The sequence below is a fragment of the Diceros bicornis genome, chromosome 25, assembly GCF_020826845.1.
Source record: "Diceros bicornis minor isolate mBicDic1 chromosome 25, mDicBic1.mat.cur, whole genome shotgun sequence".
NCBI classification, from domain to species: Eukaryota; Metazoa; Chordata; class Mammalia; order Perissodactyla; family Rhinocerotidae; genus Diceros; species Diceros bicornis.
Window position 1 is genome coordinate 41,140,411 of NC_080764.1, and position 14,353 is coordinate 41,154,763.

The following is a 14,353-nucleotide window of genomic DNA, read 5'->3' on the forward strand; positions in this document are numbered from 1 at the left end:
ATTTGATTCGTGAGCTCATTGAACTGTCTTTCTGAGTTTTCTTGTAACTCATTGAGTTTCTTTATGACAGTTATTTTGAATTCTGTGTCATTTAGATTGTAAATTCTTGTGACTTTAGGGTTGGTTTCTGGAGACTTCTCATTTTCCTTCTGCTCTGAAGTGTTACTGTAGTTTTTCGTGGTGTTTGATGAAATGATCCTTTGCCAGCACATTTGTGGTTGTATCAGGTCACAGATTCCATCTGCTACCCCTGCGGGGAAGCAGGAGCTGTGTTTCGGATACTAGCCCCTCTCCTGGAAGCTGTGCAGGTACGGTGGGCACTCCCACAGGCTGGGATGGCATGTGCATGGACACGCAGTCCTGCCGCCACCTCCTCCTACAGTTGCATCAGGGTGCATTCCTGCTGGCAGGGCTGCTGCAGCACCGTGTGCACTCCTGTAGGCTGGGATAGTGTTCACGTGCAGTCTGGGCTGTCCCCACCTCCTCTTAGTGTAGCACCAGCTGCTGTGCAAGGACCCACGACCTGGCTTACTGCTGCCAGGGAGGGGTAGGGGAACACTCACCTATCTCCACTGCTTCCTGGGGATTCAGTCCGTCCACCTTCAGATGTATAGCTGCATGGGTCTCTCAGGAATCCTGTTGTGCTGTGTGGGTATCCTCCATTGGTCAATGAATGCCCATTTAGTTGTAATTCAGAAGGGGAGAGACAAAGGGAACAGTTCACTCCACTGTGTTGCTGATGTCACTTCTCATTAAAAGATTCTTTAAGCTTAATCATTTTATCCCCTCTATTCCTGTCCATCTCAACCTTCTTTGATCATAAACTTATTTGATAATTATGCCAACCATGCTGACTTCTTAGTGAGTGCATGTTGGCTCCTAGATATCACCACTTACTTTTGGGGGGTTTATAAACCATCTGTTTAGTCATCTCTTCTAGAGTTTTACAGAGAAGTTGTAGGTTTCCTGGTTTGATTTTTTTAGAATTTGTCTTTTTATCGCGTTCAAACAGATTTTAAGGAAACATTTCCCACCTCAATTCTTTTGCCATCATTTCTATTTTTTCAAAACTTAAATATGATTACTCTTAATGACTCCATAATTACCCTTGTAAATTCCTTACATAATATGATGTTTGATTAACTTAGGCTGGGGATTTGAATTCACTTAAAATGGCTCTCTACTTTAACCATTGTATCAAAGACTGTCTAAAGTGCTCACCACACCATTTCCTCTTCCTGGGCATACTGGAGGACTACATTTCCCAGCTTCCTTTGCAGTTATGTTTGAACCACGTGACTGAATTTTGGCCAGTAAGATGTGGAGAGACATGATCGATCTATCTATCTATCTATCTATCTATCTATCTATCTATCTAATCTTACAATTCTGGCCGTAAAACTCTTGTTTTAGCCTTCCTTTCCATAGTGAACTTGGACACCATGTGGTTAAGATATCAGTAACATAAGACAGCCTATAAAGCTGTCTCCTGTGAAGGAGAGTCCCAGACCCACACTGGACTATAAAATTGTGGGCTTTATTTGTACTCCAGTATAGACGGGTCTATCCTGACTTGTGCAAAGATTAATTTCCTTTTTAATATGTGCTCTTTCCATTCCATTTTGAAAACATTCTCATTATGGAAGAAGATAAATGTAAAGATAAACAGTTGTGCTTTCTTTCTGTTATCAGTTAACTTTATATCACTTTCCCTAAGCAATGAATTTATTCCATCTTTGTTCTACTTGATCTATAATTTATTCATTCATTCAACAAATATTAGCACCTACTATGGTGCAGGTACTGATCTAGGAGCTTGATGGAAAAAAATAAGAAAAGAAGTGAAATAAGGGGTGTGAGGGTGGGGGTGGGAGGTCGAAATCTTAAATTCTGTGGAGACCTTGCTAGGAAGGTGAGACTTGAACGATGACGTCTGGGATATGAGGTTGTTTGCGAGCCTTGTATTTTCTTTAGAACATTTTCAAAGTTTCACCATGTTTGATACTTCAATTTTTCTGATTTTATTCATGTTAACTTTTATATTTATCTTCTTTAGGTGACCCTCCTACTTCTTTATGACCAACAGTATTCAATGCTTATTATTAACTGGGCATTAAGATAATTGCTTTATCAGTATTATCTAATTTAATCATTAAAAACCCTTTGAGATAGGTAATTTTATTATTCTTGTTTACAGATGAGGAAACAGAAGCTCAGATTGCTTAAGTAACTTGCTCAAAGTCACGGGGCTGATGAGAAAGGAGAATTTCAAACCCAAACTCCAAAGATTTAATCACTTCGAGTCTTAACCACTGTACTGTATATACTAACTTGTTTGTACATATCTATTTGAAAACCTTAATTTATCTGTAAATTTAATTTTAGTATGTTTGAATAACACTCCAGTTCTTCCTCATTGAGAGTATTTGTAATTGTAGGGTCAAAATTTCATTTTTTGATCATCTGATACTTCTTCAACTATATTTCTTTTAAGATTATCCAGGTAGAAGGATTATGAAAATTTTTGTCAAAATATTTTATTACTAAAGTCTTAGGCACATTTCTAACTGTCTTCTTTGCTATTATGAATTTCACAATGATGTAGTCATTTTCTGCCAAGGGACCCAGGACTACACAGGTAAGTGCTATGGACCGCTCTTTAGTGATCCTGATTGAGACCACAGTGAGCACCAAAATAGATCAGTGAGAATTCTGATGGAAATAGAAGTCTATAATTCTGTGTATGTGCTTGTGAATGCGTTACTAGAATGTTGCTTAGAGATGCAACAGGCTACTTTTAACTTTGAAATTTAATAATCAGAAAACAAGAGGAGATTTAATAAGCAACAGCTGCTCAGGAGCTATGTCTCAGGTGTTCAGGATAAATCCTTGCAACTTATAAGAATACTGTCTGAAAGAATGTGATAAAAGGAGCTGGAAAGAATGGTTATAACTTTGGAAATCAAACAACAAAAGTAAATTAACGTAAAAAAATCACAAAGATAAGGAAGCAGACTTTCTGAAAAGATGAAGTTTCCAGTGCTGGCAAAGCTGTCTTCAACTTGTCAGGCATGACCACTTTTACATTTCAGACATTAACAGGAACATTTGAGCAAATGTGTATAATGTGGAACATATAGAGTTCTGAGACCTATAAATGTTGTGTCATGCAAATTTTTAAGAAATTCCCTTCCTACATTTTCAATGATTCTATCTGGTGATAAATTATCATTTCATCCCAGTTTTCCCACTTGAATCCAGTGTAGAAGTTGCCTTCATTGTTTCCACTGTCTTTTGAAAATTTAAAGTATAAGCAAAATAAATGAAGATTTACCAGATACTCTCCTGTTAGTGGAATAGTAGTTTTTGAATGCCACTGTGGTATCAAGCTCCTTTATTAATTAGTAGATGATTACTAAGAAATTGTCATTTTTTTCTTTAAAGAAATACAAAAAGGTAAGAAAAATTCATCTCTGATTTCTGGTTGAATAGAAGTGTGTGGGGTGGTGGGGGCAGAAGGAGGGCAGATGGGCTAGACTGGAAGGCAGCCACATTTACTGCGTGGGATGACATCTGATCTTCCACACTTGCTAACATCTACCTGGGATGCTTCTGCTACCTGATAGCATGCATCATGCCATACCGCATGATATTTCTGTAACATTTAAGAGTAAGACCCCCAACAACACAGATACCAAGTCTTAATTATGCAGCAACAATAAAACTCTCAAGGAAGTTTTATCATGTTAAGAATCAAGGAATAAGTGAGTCTTTGTCTATGAGTTGAATTTTTACAGAGATGAACTCAACCTTAACAGAGTCATTTTGAACTGTTTGTGATCCTAGGGGAGATAAAATGTTCATCTGAAGAAATGTTTTGTTTTTATGTGTACGTGTGTGTATTTAATTTTTTTCCAAATTTATCCACAAATATATATTACCAACTTTAAAGATAAATGCTCAATTTAAAATATCACCTTACCTAAATATGTAGAGCTTACCAGCATAGGCTGCCTTTACCTCATGACATATATAATCTAGATTTTACCTATGAAAGAATTAGAGAAAGGAATGTGTTATTAAAAATGACATCTCAAGACCTATGTGCAAAATTTTAAAGAAAATGAGACAATAACAGAAATTCTCTCCATCTACCTATCCCATCCTTATCTCTTAATAAAGAGATCTAGTAATACCAGAAAATATCCAAAACATAAATTGCACATTGAGAAAAACTCTCCAATAGTGAGCAAACTAGAGGTATCAACCAGAGAGCTTTACTTGAAATGCGTTGTGTGTGGATTCATGTGCATAATATGCATTGAGTATTAACAAGGATCCATTTTGAAGTCTTGAAGCTGTACTATTGCCTAAATAGCAATTGAGACTCACCATTGTATTATTTTATAAAGGAGATAATTTAAAATTTTAAAAATTTTATATATATATAATTTTGTAAACACACACACATACATATACATGTATACACATACACAGGACTAGAATCAGGGCCTTATCAAAGTCTATCTGTGACTCAATTTCTGAGGGCAATGACCAGAATGTTTTGTTCACCACTCTATCTCAGGATAGTAAACTCTTCGTAAACGCAAGGAACTGACTTGCCATATCAGGCAGCATTTTGCATACATTTACTAAAAACTTCTTATTTTAATTGCCTATTTACATTTTTGTTTTGCATTATACTATTAGAATCTTAAGCCTGAGATTCGTGACTTGTTCACAAGTGCCTCGTACTTAATAAGTACACCTTGCACATAGTAAATGCTCAGAAATGTTGTTGAATGACCATCTCAGCAGGCATTACTACTCCAGGCCATAGCTAGACATAGATGGCCTAGTGATGTGATAGCCTTGTTCCTGGTGGTTTCTGACCCACTTAAATATTTGGCTCTCTACTAGGCAGCAGCTTTCTCAGTCCATTTTTTTTTTTATGGAGTGAATCATTTTGGTTAAATTATTTTATTTGTTATCAAATTATTTCAGATTAAATGTCACTTACTCTGTGAAATTTTGGCTGCCTTTTACTTCTGTCTTCCACAAGTGGCATGTATTCTCCCCTCACCGTGTGTTCCTATGACACTAGTCAGCGTTTATCATACTTTATTGTGGTTATTTGATTATATGGCTGTATCTTACACTAACTTGCTACTCCTTTGAGGCTTTTTACTTTATCATTTTATAATCTCCAGCCTTAACACAGGGTTGGACACATGTGTTGGTCTCCATAAGTGTTTGTCTAATTTAATTACAAAAGGACCAAAGACCTCATGGTTTGGGAAGAAGTGTGTTTTATAACCTTTTTTCTGTTAAACAGTATGATTGTGGGTCCTTGCCTATGGGTTAACAAGGGGATGTGGCCTTAAGGAAGCACATGGCTCTCAGCAGATAGAAATTCCCGGAGAGTACAATTGGGCCTTTCTTGAAAGGTGCCTGTCAGTCATAGAGTCTAAGACGCTTGAGAGTCACTGTTATGCTCTCAGTCCCCTTCTGAGCATCTGCTGTTGCACAGATTACCTCTTAACCAGAGAAGACCCGAGCGAAGCTAGACTTGGCATCTGCTATGAATGAATCTGGCAAGAGACTGGCCAGTACCCTGTGAGCTTTTCTACCTCCATATGTTTCCATCTGTTTGTTCAAAGACCTATTTCCATCTTTCCCAAGGTGTTTTCTGGAACATTTGTTTCAGAGGATGTCAATAGTTGTTACTTAAAGAAAGCATTTCATGATTAAATAAATTTGAAGAATGAAGGGTAAATTAAAACAAAGCAAAGCAAACAAAACAAAAAAATTTAGTATTCTCAAATTAGGATTTTTCAGAGCCTGAAATATACAAATGAACACTGAATTTTCAAGGGAGATAATATGTAATGTCTTCCAAAATTTATTGAACCATGGAACCTTATTATTTTTAACTTTCATGACACAACTGTAGGAATACACTTTATGAAATATGAATCAATACCATTGAATTTTCCTTACTCTTAGGTACCCTCATCAAATGTTTCTCATATTCATATATGCAACTCTCCCTGCATGACTCAGATCCTGAGAGAAGCTCAGGAATATTTCCTCAATTGGCGCTAATGGCATTATAAGACATGGCACATGAATATTCTTTCTTAAATTAAGTTTTAAATGAATATGTCAACTCAAAAGCAATTGCTGCATGCACAAATAAAAAAGTTATGCTAATGTACAAATTCCAAATCTATTAGACTTTCAAATAATATTATATGTTTTTATAGTGATTGTATGTTCTCCTTTTATTCCTTTGTCCTTTTCAGAATCAATTTGCAATATCCTTAAGTATATCCTTATCACATAGTAAAAGTAGAAATTTAGAAATGTGAGGTGCAAATTAGCAAAGGTACAGCGATAAAAAATGCAGAATGGGCTTGTGCTAACGTGTGAAAAATAATTTTAGCTAAAATCCTAGCTTTCATCTAACTTCTCAGCACACAGGAAAAGTTGATGAGTGATTTCAGAATCTAGCTCTGTGAACAGGGATACCTTACAATTATTATCCAAGATACTGTGTGATTCCACTTACATTTCATTACATGCAGTTCTTATGTATTGCTTTTGCTTGGCAAGAATGCATGTTCTTAAAATTCTGGAATTATTTAATATCACTGTGCTATATTCTAGAATTAATGGTGTACTAATACAATAAAATGGTTGATAGAACTAGGAAAATAAGAACACGACTAATTGTTAGATTTATTAAGCAAAACAGATATTGATAAGGAAAGATTGAGCCAAAACCCATGCCTTAGATATTACACAGATATATGCTTGAATGTGATAAGGTCAATGAAATTTATTGAGAATGTCAAAAGAGTTCATCTGTTAACTCATTAACAAGAGACTGGTGGTCTCTTTAAAATAAGATATATCCTCTCTTTAGTTGCTTCAAGTTGTGTTAAAAAGGAATAAAAATATTATTCTTCAATGTTACAATTTTAGAATTTGTCATAAATTAGTAATTTAATGTGTCAGTTTGGGATGCATAAAAATATTAATATAGTTCAAACCCCAAGTTAATAGAATAAACCTTGAAATTGACATGTTAGTATGTAATAGTGTATATTACTCTATTTCCTCAGGCTTACTAAACACCTATAATATATTAAATTTTAGTCATTTTCAGTTCAAAAATACTGGCCTTTTTTTTCAGAAATTTGCTTGAGGGCCGGCCCAGGGCTTAGCAGTTAAGTGCACGCGCTCTGCCACTGGCACCCAGGTTGAGATGCCTGGCGCGCACTGACTCACCGCTTCTCCAGCCATGCTGAGGCCGCGTCCCACATATAGCAACTGGAAGGATGTGCAATTATGACATACAACTATCTACTGGCGCTTTGGGGAGAAAAAGGGAAAAAAAGGAGGAGGGTTGGCAATAGATGTTAGCTCAGGGCCGGTCTTTCTCAAAAAAAAAAAAGAAATTTGCTTATGAGTTTTGATTGTTGGCATCTGTATTTAGTGTGCAACATCTCCACTGTCAGTGAGTACGAGGCAGAGCTGCTCATATCCACAGCTGGAATGTATCTGCTTCTATAAAAACGGAAAGTAGCTGCTGCAAGGAACATAAATTGTGCAATTGATTTGATTTTGCAAAGCAAACACATTCTTCGTGTTATGATTTAGCTTGCTAATTAGGCCTTGCATAATCGAAGGAACTTTGGAAGAAAATAATTCCAGATTAAGCTCAACTTCTACACTTTCTGCAATCTCCTTATAACATATTCCACATTTTCAAGATCAGTATATCTCAAACTGAATGCCTTGAAAAACAAAAGGATGATTTGCAAATAATGTCCCTTTGGGTGACGTGTCCAGTGTCAGACTCCTATTACAAGTGAATAAAGGGAGAAGTCAAAAAGAAGAATATCAATTGATCTAGGACACCTGGGTCTCAAGAATGATACAAACCAAAAGCATTACACTTTTTCTTATTTTGTATCGGGTATCAGCAAACTTTTTCTGTAAAAGGCCATAGTAAATATTTTAGGCTTAAATATACTCAATGATGCAACTACTCAAATTTTCCTTTTAGGAGGAACAACTATAGACAATATGTAAACAAATGCATGTGACTGCATCCCAATAAAACTTTATTTACAAAAACAGGTAATGGGTCAGATTTGCCAACCTTTGGTTTATTTAATTCTCAGAAATGAGAATCATTGATAAGCTATGTAGTAGTAGTAAATGTGACCTTATGTTGTCAAACCAACACTGTCATATGTATTTTGTATCTGATATATGTTATGTATAGACAGAATCTGCATATGGTATGTATATATGTATATGCAAATACATATGTATATGTGTATATACATATATACAGAGAGAGAGAGAAAGAGAGAATATGTACAGAACACATTTTATAAATCATGTGTGGAATAAGAGAGGAAAATGGAAAAGTATTATGGGACAAGCCAAATCTTGACTAACGATGGACTAAGAACAACTATATTAGCAAATTCATGAATTGTGTTTGTTTATAATTTATATGTAGGTTTTTAATCAATCAATATAAATATGAGTATATATTATTAGCTGACAACTCTTCTGGTGTTAATGGAAATAAAAGAAGTAAATCATTCTTGCCTTTCAGAAGCTCACAATATATTTACACACATGCATATATTCTCATAGCTAGAAAAATTATAATATAAACAAATACATATGTATAATGTTATATATCACGTTATGTTATATATATAAATGCACGCATCAATTAACAATAGGGATACGTTCAGAGAAATGCATTGTTAGGCGATTTCATCATTGTGTGAACATTGTAGTGCACTTACACAAACCTAGATGGTATATTCTACTATACACCAAGGCTATATTGTACTAATCTTATGGGACCACCATCGTATATGCCATCCATCGTTGACCAAAATTATTATGTGGCACATGACTGTATAAATATATATGTATGTATCTATCACATTATCAGTACAGACAACAAATGTTATTGAAATTGGAAAGGAAGAGAGAGAATTATGAACTGTGCAGAGGTAATGAAAGGCCCTTACAAAACATAGGCTTTGAAATATGAGTAACATGGATTAGATTTACGTTAGGAGGAGGGAAATATTATTTTAGGTGGTGCAGAACACTGAGCACAGGTAACGGGCAAGAAATTCCAAGCTGGGCTAACGTGGGAGATAAGAATTTTAAACAGTAGGTTTGCAGTTGGAAAAAGAACCTTGAATATCGGATAAGAAAGTTTTGACTTTATTCTGTAACCAACGTAGACCCAGTTATTGATCAGAAAAGCAATTAGATGAAACTGCTTTTCACGGTGATTACTCCAACTGGGGTTGTAAAACGTGATCAACCCAGAAGGTGGCAGAAGACAGTGAGACTGAGTGGGAAGGTGGTTCCAAGATGAGTTGAGGATGATTGAAATAGTGTGGAGGCAATGCCAATGGAACTAAAAATACATATCACTGAGCTAGTCTGAAGGACTTATCATAATAACACCTGGCATTTCATTTCCTTGATGCAAATTTACTATTATGAGCCAGGAAATAAGCTAAGCAGTGACATTTTTACTTGCATTCACATTTTATCTTACAAAAAAAAAAGAAAAAGAAACTTGCAAAATGATTGGGACGTTGACGTAAATTGTCTAGCATAACACATCAATAGGTGTTTAAGGAAAAACAGTCCCAACAATAACAAACAGTCTGGACTCAAACAAATTGGAGAAATGCTAGCAAATTTTTAAAAAGACGTGTGGGATATGAGGGGAAAATGAAAAAGTATTAGTCCATACTTTAAAGCAGGACTTGTTAGAGCTTTCAATATGCTGTTGTGTGTTGCGAGTCTCCACAGCAGGACTGCCGCTGGCTCAGCATCTTTGCATTACTTCCGTTACCTGGGATGTTCTTTGCTAAGGATCATCCCCTCACTTCATTCAGGACCCAGCTCAGATGTAACTTCCTCTGAAGCCGCCCCTAACCACATACCCTTTCTCAACTAGCCACTCTCCCCATTACTTTCTATCCCAGTGTTCTACTTTATTTTTTCACAGTTCTTAACACTATACAATGTTATTTATTTTTTGCTTTTCTATGATCTTTGGATGTAAATTCTTTGAGAATGGGGACCTTGCTTTACTTGGTCATTGCCGAATCTCTGGTGCTTACTATAGAACTTGGCCCATAGTAAGCACTCAATACACATTAGCTGAATGAATACATGAGGGAATAAATTTAAAAATAACTATGTATGTGAGTAGAATTAACCGTTTCCCATTACCACTGACACCACCAGGAGCCTAGGTTCTAATCACTTCTTAGATAGTTTAATGCAAGTAGCTCCTGTTTCTCTGGAGTTTCCAACCCCCATTTCAAATGGCCTTTACACACTAAAGAGAAACGAATCTTAGTGAAATACAGCTCCTCCTCTTCTGTGAGACAAACGTGGAATTCCTCATCCAGGAATTCAAAGCTCTCAGGAATCCCACTCTACTTCAGCCACCCAACGTCATTTCTGAAGACTACAAAATACCTGCTCTTCTCAGTCAGGCTACTTTCTTGGGAACTCTGGGATTATTCTTGTCTTTGGGCTTTTACATGGACTGTTCCTAACATACAGAAGACACTTTCCATTCAAATCCATTCATCAAAATCCTGTGAAGCATTCATAGGCCATCTCACGTGACTTATCCTCCCTGAAATCTTCTCTGACCTATTATACGTTTTGTCTTCATCCTTGAGTTAAATATATTTTTTAACGTTTTCTGTTAATATGTTTTAGGATAACTCTACAAATGTTTTTTCTTTACAGCAAATTTAAGAACATCTCAAGGGAATCAATCTTTGGGAATTATAAGGAAAATACTTCTCTTATTCTCTGCAAGGAATCTACCACAATAAGGGGTGCTTATCTTTAACTACTTCTTAAATTCAATTGCAATTTAATTGTTAATTTTCTTTTGTTATGGTTATTAATTTGGTTTTTTTTTAAATATATACACACACATTTATAGGACCTCATTTAGATGCACATATAGGAAATTAAAAATGATTTCTGTTCCCCAAGTTAAAATGTCTAAGGAATACTCCTCTGTAAAGTCCTACCATTAAGAGAGCCCTTTGGGTCACAGCTGCATCTGGTTTATAGGATCCACCATGACTTGTATCTTTGCCTCTGTGCCCCATGGTGTGATCTACTTCATTTTGTATTGCTAGACACAAACTGATTGGTTTGCGCTTTTTCGTTACCCTACAGCTAAGCCACATCATGCCACCTTGTGCCACAGCATGCTTTAGTCTTTTTTGCTTCTGCTCCACAAGCAGGAAAATGTATCACTTCCTCATATGTCACAGCTGTTTGACGGTTTTTTAACAATCTAGCCCCTGCACACACACTGCACAGTTGAGTTGTACCAAGTACTAGGGTAGTGATTACACACTGCCCTAGTATTCTTTAATCCCATATTGGGCCCTCTATTGCCATTTTATTGTACACAAGTCTTATAACTCTCTGAATGTTGTATTTCAAAGGAGAAGTTTAATCAACATCTTCTGAGTCACACATTATGGATCATCTCCTCCCCATTACATCTTTAGTTTGGTGTCCCTGCTCTGTCAAAGATGCTTGTTTAAGGTTTGTTCTTTCTAGTTTTTTGTAACAATAAATCAATTCTCCCATATAGCAACATTTAGTGCCTTTAGATTACTAGTAAAATTATGAATGCTAGATTCCTCTGTTGAGCCTATATATGTCTTATTCTTACTTTCATGGTTTGTGGTTGCTTGTATTTTTACAGACATATTTTAAAAAGAAATCATGTCACATCTCCTCAATCACTGCACCAAGCAAGTTTCATTACTTGCTTACATCACTGGATATATTTACTACTCTCAATTAAATAGTGCAGGATGTGCTGTATATACACACTTTAATTCACTTAATGACAGAGAATGATTGAACAGGGCTCCACTAATTCTGTTTTCATGGAATAGCTTTTGGGCTTTAGAGTATTTCTCTAAAGAGCCAAACTGCTTCCAGAGCTAGGAGCTCAGACCTATTCTTGATACCAATCTTTGAAACTTATGGATATAATTGAGAGATCTTTATAGTGCTCTTCAGTTTTTCCTGTATAGCAAATATTCCACTTTCTCTTTCACACCATTTGCTCAACCGGCATTGTGAATCTGGAACAATATAAGAACTAGAGTGTAAGAATAGAGATATATAGACTAAACATCCATGTAGTGGAATAGTTACTCCACTCAGTTTCTCCAGAAGAAACTCAGCCAAGATTTCTGGGGATGAAAATCAAAAAATGGTGGCATAGGGCTGGCTCCGTGGCTTAGCGGTTAAGTGCATGCGCTCTGATGCTGGCGGCCCGGGTTCGGATCCCGGGCGCGCCCCAGGGCACCACTTCTCCGACCAACCCGAGGCCGAGTCCCACGTACAGCAACTAGAAGGATGTGAACCTATGACATACAACTATCTACTGGGGCTTTGGGGGGAAAAAAATGAATAAATGAAATCTTTAATTAAAAAATGGTGGCATAAGCTGGTAAGTCACACAGTAATATAGGAAAGGAGACTGAAATACTGAAGCAGTTGTTTTCTCCTTCGTTTACACATTTTACTCTGAAAATTTTCAGACAAGAGAATATATAAACAATATAGTGAACACACCAGCCAGTTTAAGTATAGAGTATAATCCTCTCTTATTTCATATTCTCCTTATCCTTCAGAAGGAAACACCAGCCTAAATTTTTATCTGTATTTCCCAAGCACATTTTATTCTTTTACTATCCGTAAGAAATAATGTTTTCATTCAATATAGTTTGGGAAATTCATCAGTGTCAATATATGTGGCTCTAGATCATTTATTTGCACTGCTATGTAGTATTATATTATATAAATGTGCTACACTTACTGATGGCTCTTATACCATTGCTACTATGCTCGCCTCCTTGTGCAAAGTTTCTCTAAACCATATACCTAGAAGTGGAATTTCATAGGCTACGTTCATTTTTGATTTACCAACTAGTGCATAGTCAACTTTCTCTCAAAGGAGGCTGTACCAAATATATTCTCGTCAGCAGTGTAGTTGTCACTTACCCATTTTTTGAATCATTTGTTTGACCAATTTGGTGTTAAATTATATATGATTGTGGTTTCAGTTTGGATTTCCTTTATTATTAGTGCAACTGATAATCTTTTCATAATATTTTTGGGTTATCTCTTCCATCAAAATGTATCTTTTGCCCATGTTTCCCTAGATTTTGTCTTTTTGTTATTAATTTGAAGATGGTTTTCCTACAGTCTATGCACTCATCCTTTGTCAATTACATGCATTGCAACATCTTTTCCCTTTGTCCGCCTTGTATTTATCACATTTCATAAATAGAAGTTTTCTTGTGTGTGTGAGGAAGATCAGTCCTGAGCTAACATCTATTGCCAATCCTCCTCCTTTTTTTCCCTTTTTATCCCCATAGCCCCAGTAGATATTTGTATGTCATAGTTGCACATCCTTCTAGTTGCTGTAGGTGGGACACGGCCTCAGCATGGCTGGACAAGCAGTGTGTCGTGAGTGCCTGGGATACTAACCTGGGCCGCCAGTAGCGGAGCATGCGCACTTAACCGCTAAGCCACAGGGCTGGCCCCCAGAAGTTTTTAATCTTAATGCAACAAAATTGCATTGAAAAAAGAACTGTTTTTTCTTTCATGGTTACTGCTTACTTTCTTGCGTCCTAAGAAATCCTTTCTTAACAAAAGCTATTGTAATATTTTTCTACAAATTTTGGTTTTCATGTTTATATTTTTAATCAACCTGCAATTTGTGTGTGTGTGTGTGGGTGTGTGGGTGTGTGGTGTGTGTGTGTGTTGCAAGGTAGAAAGCTAATTGTATTTTCTTTTCTATCTGATTAACCAATTGACTAACCCCCACTTTTTGCTAAATAGTTCATGCTCTCTTCTTAATCTGTAATGCTTCTGCTGTCATAAATCAAATTTTCATAGATGCATGGTTATGATTTGCTCATAATAAATTTTAGTGTCTTGGTAACTGGAAACTCTCATCACGTTTTATTCTTTTTCAAGATTGAGTTGTCTATTCTTGGCCATCTCCTCTTCCAAATAAATTTTTTTTTTAATTTAACCTATCAAGCTCATGAAAAACCTGCTCAGAATTTTGATTTGTATTGCACTGAGAAATAATTGTCACATCTAAGATAATGAGTGCTGCTACCCATTAATATGATATATCTCTACATTTTTTTTAGGTATTTTTAATGACTTTAAATAAAGTATTATCTTTTCTATACAGATGTCGAGCATCATTTGC

At 36.0% G+C, this 14,353-nt stretch overlaps 1 long non-coding RNA gene across 1 annotated transcript in view; it reads right to left on the bottom strand.

The window, feature by feature from the left end:
- Positions 1-501: 501 nt before the first annotated feature.
- LOC131421852 (uncharacterized) overlaps positions 502-14,353 on the bottom strand; it is a 73,966-nt gene continuing 60,114 nt past the window's right edge. Inside the window, exons 2-3 of the long non-coding RNA XR_009223959.1 lie at positions 3,983-4,048; positions 502-657 (exon numbers count right to left, since the gene is read on the bottom strand). This is a non-coding gene — a long non-coding RNA (uncharacterized LOC131421852). The remainder of the gene's footprint in view (positions 658-3,982; positions 4,049-14,353) is intronic.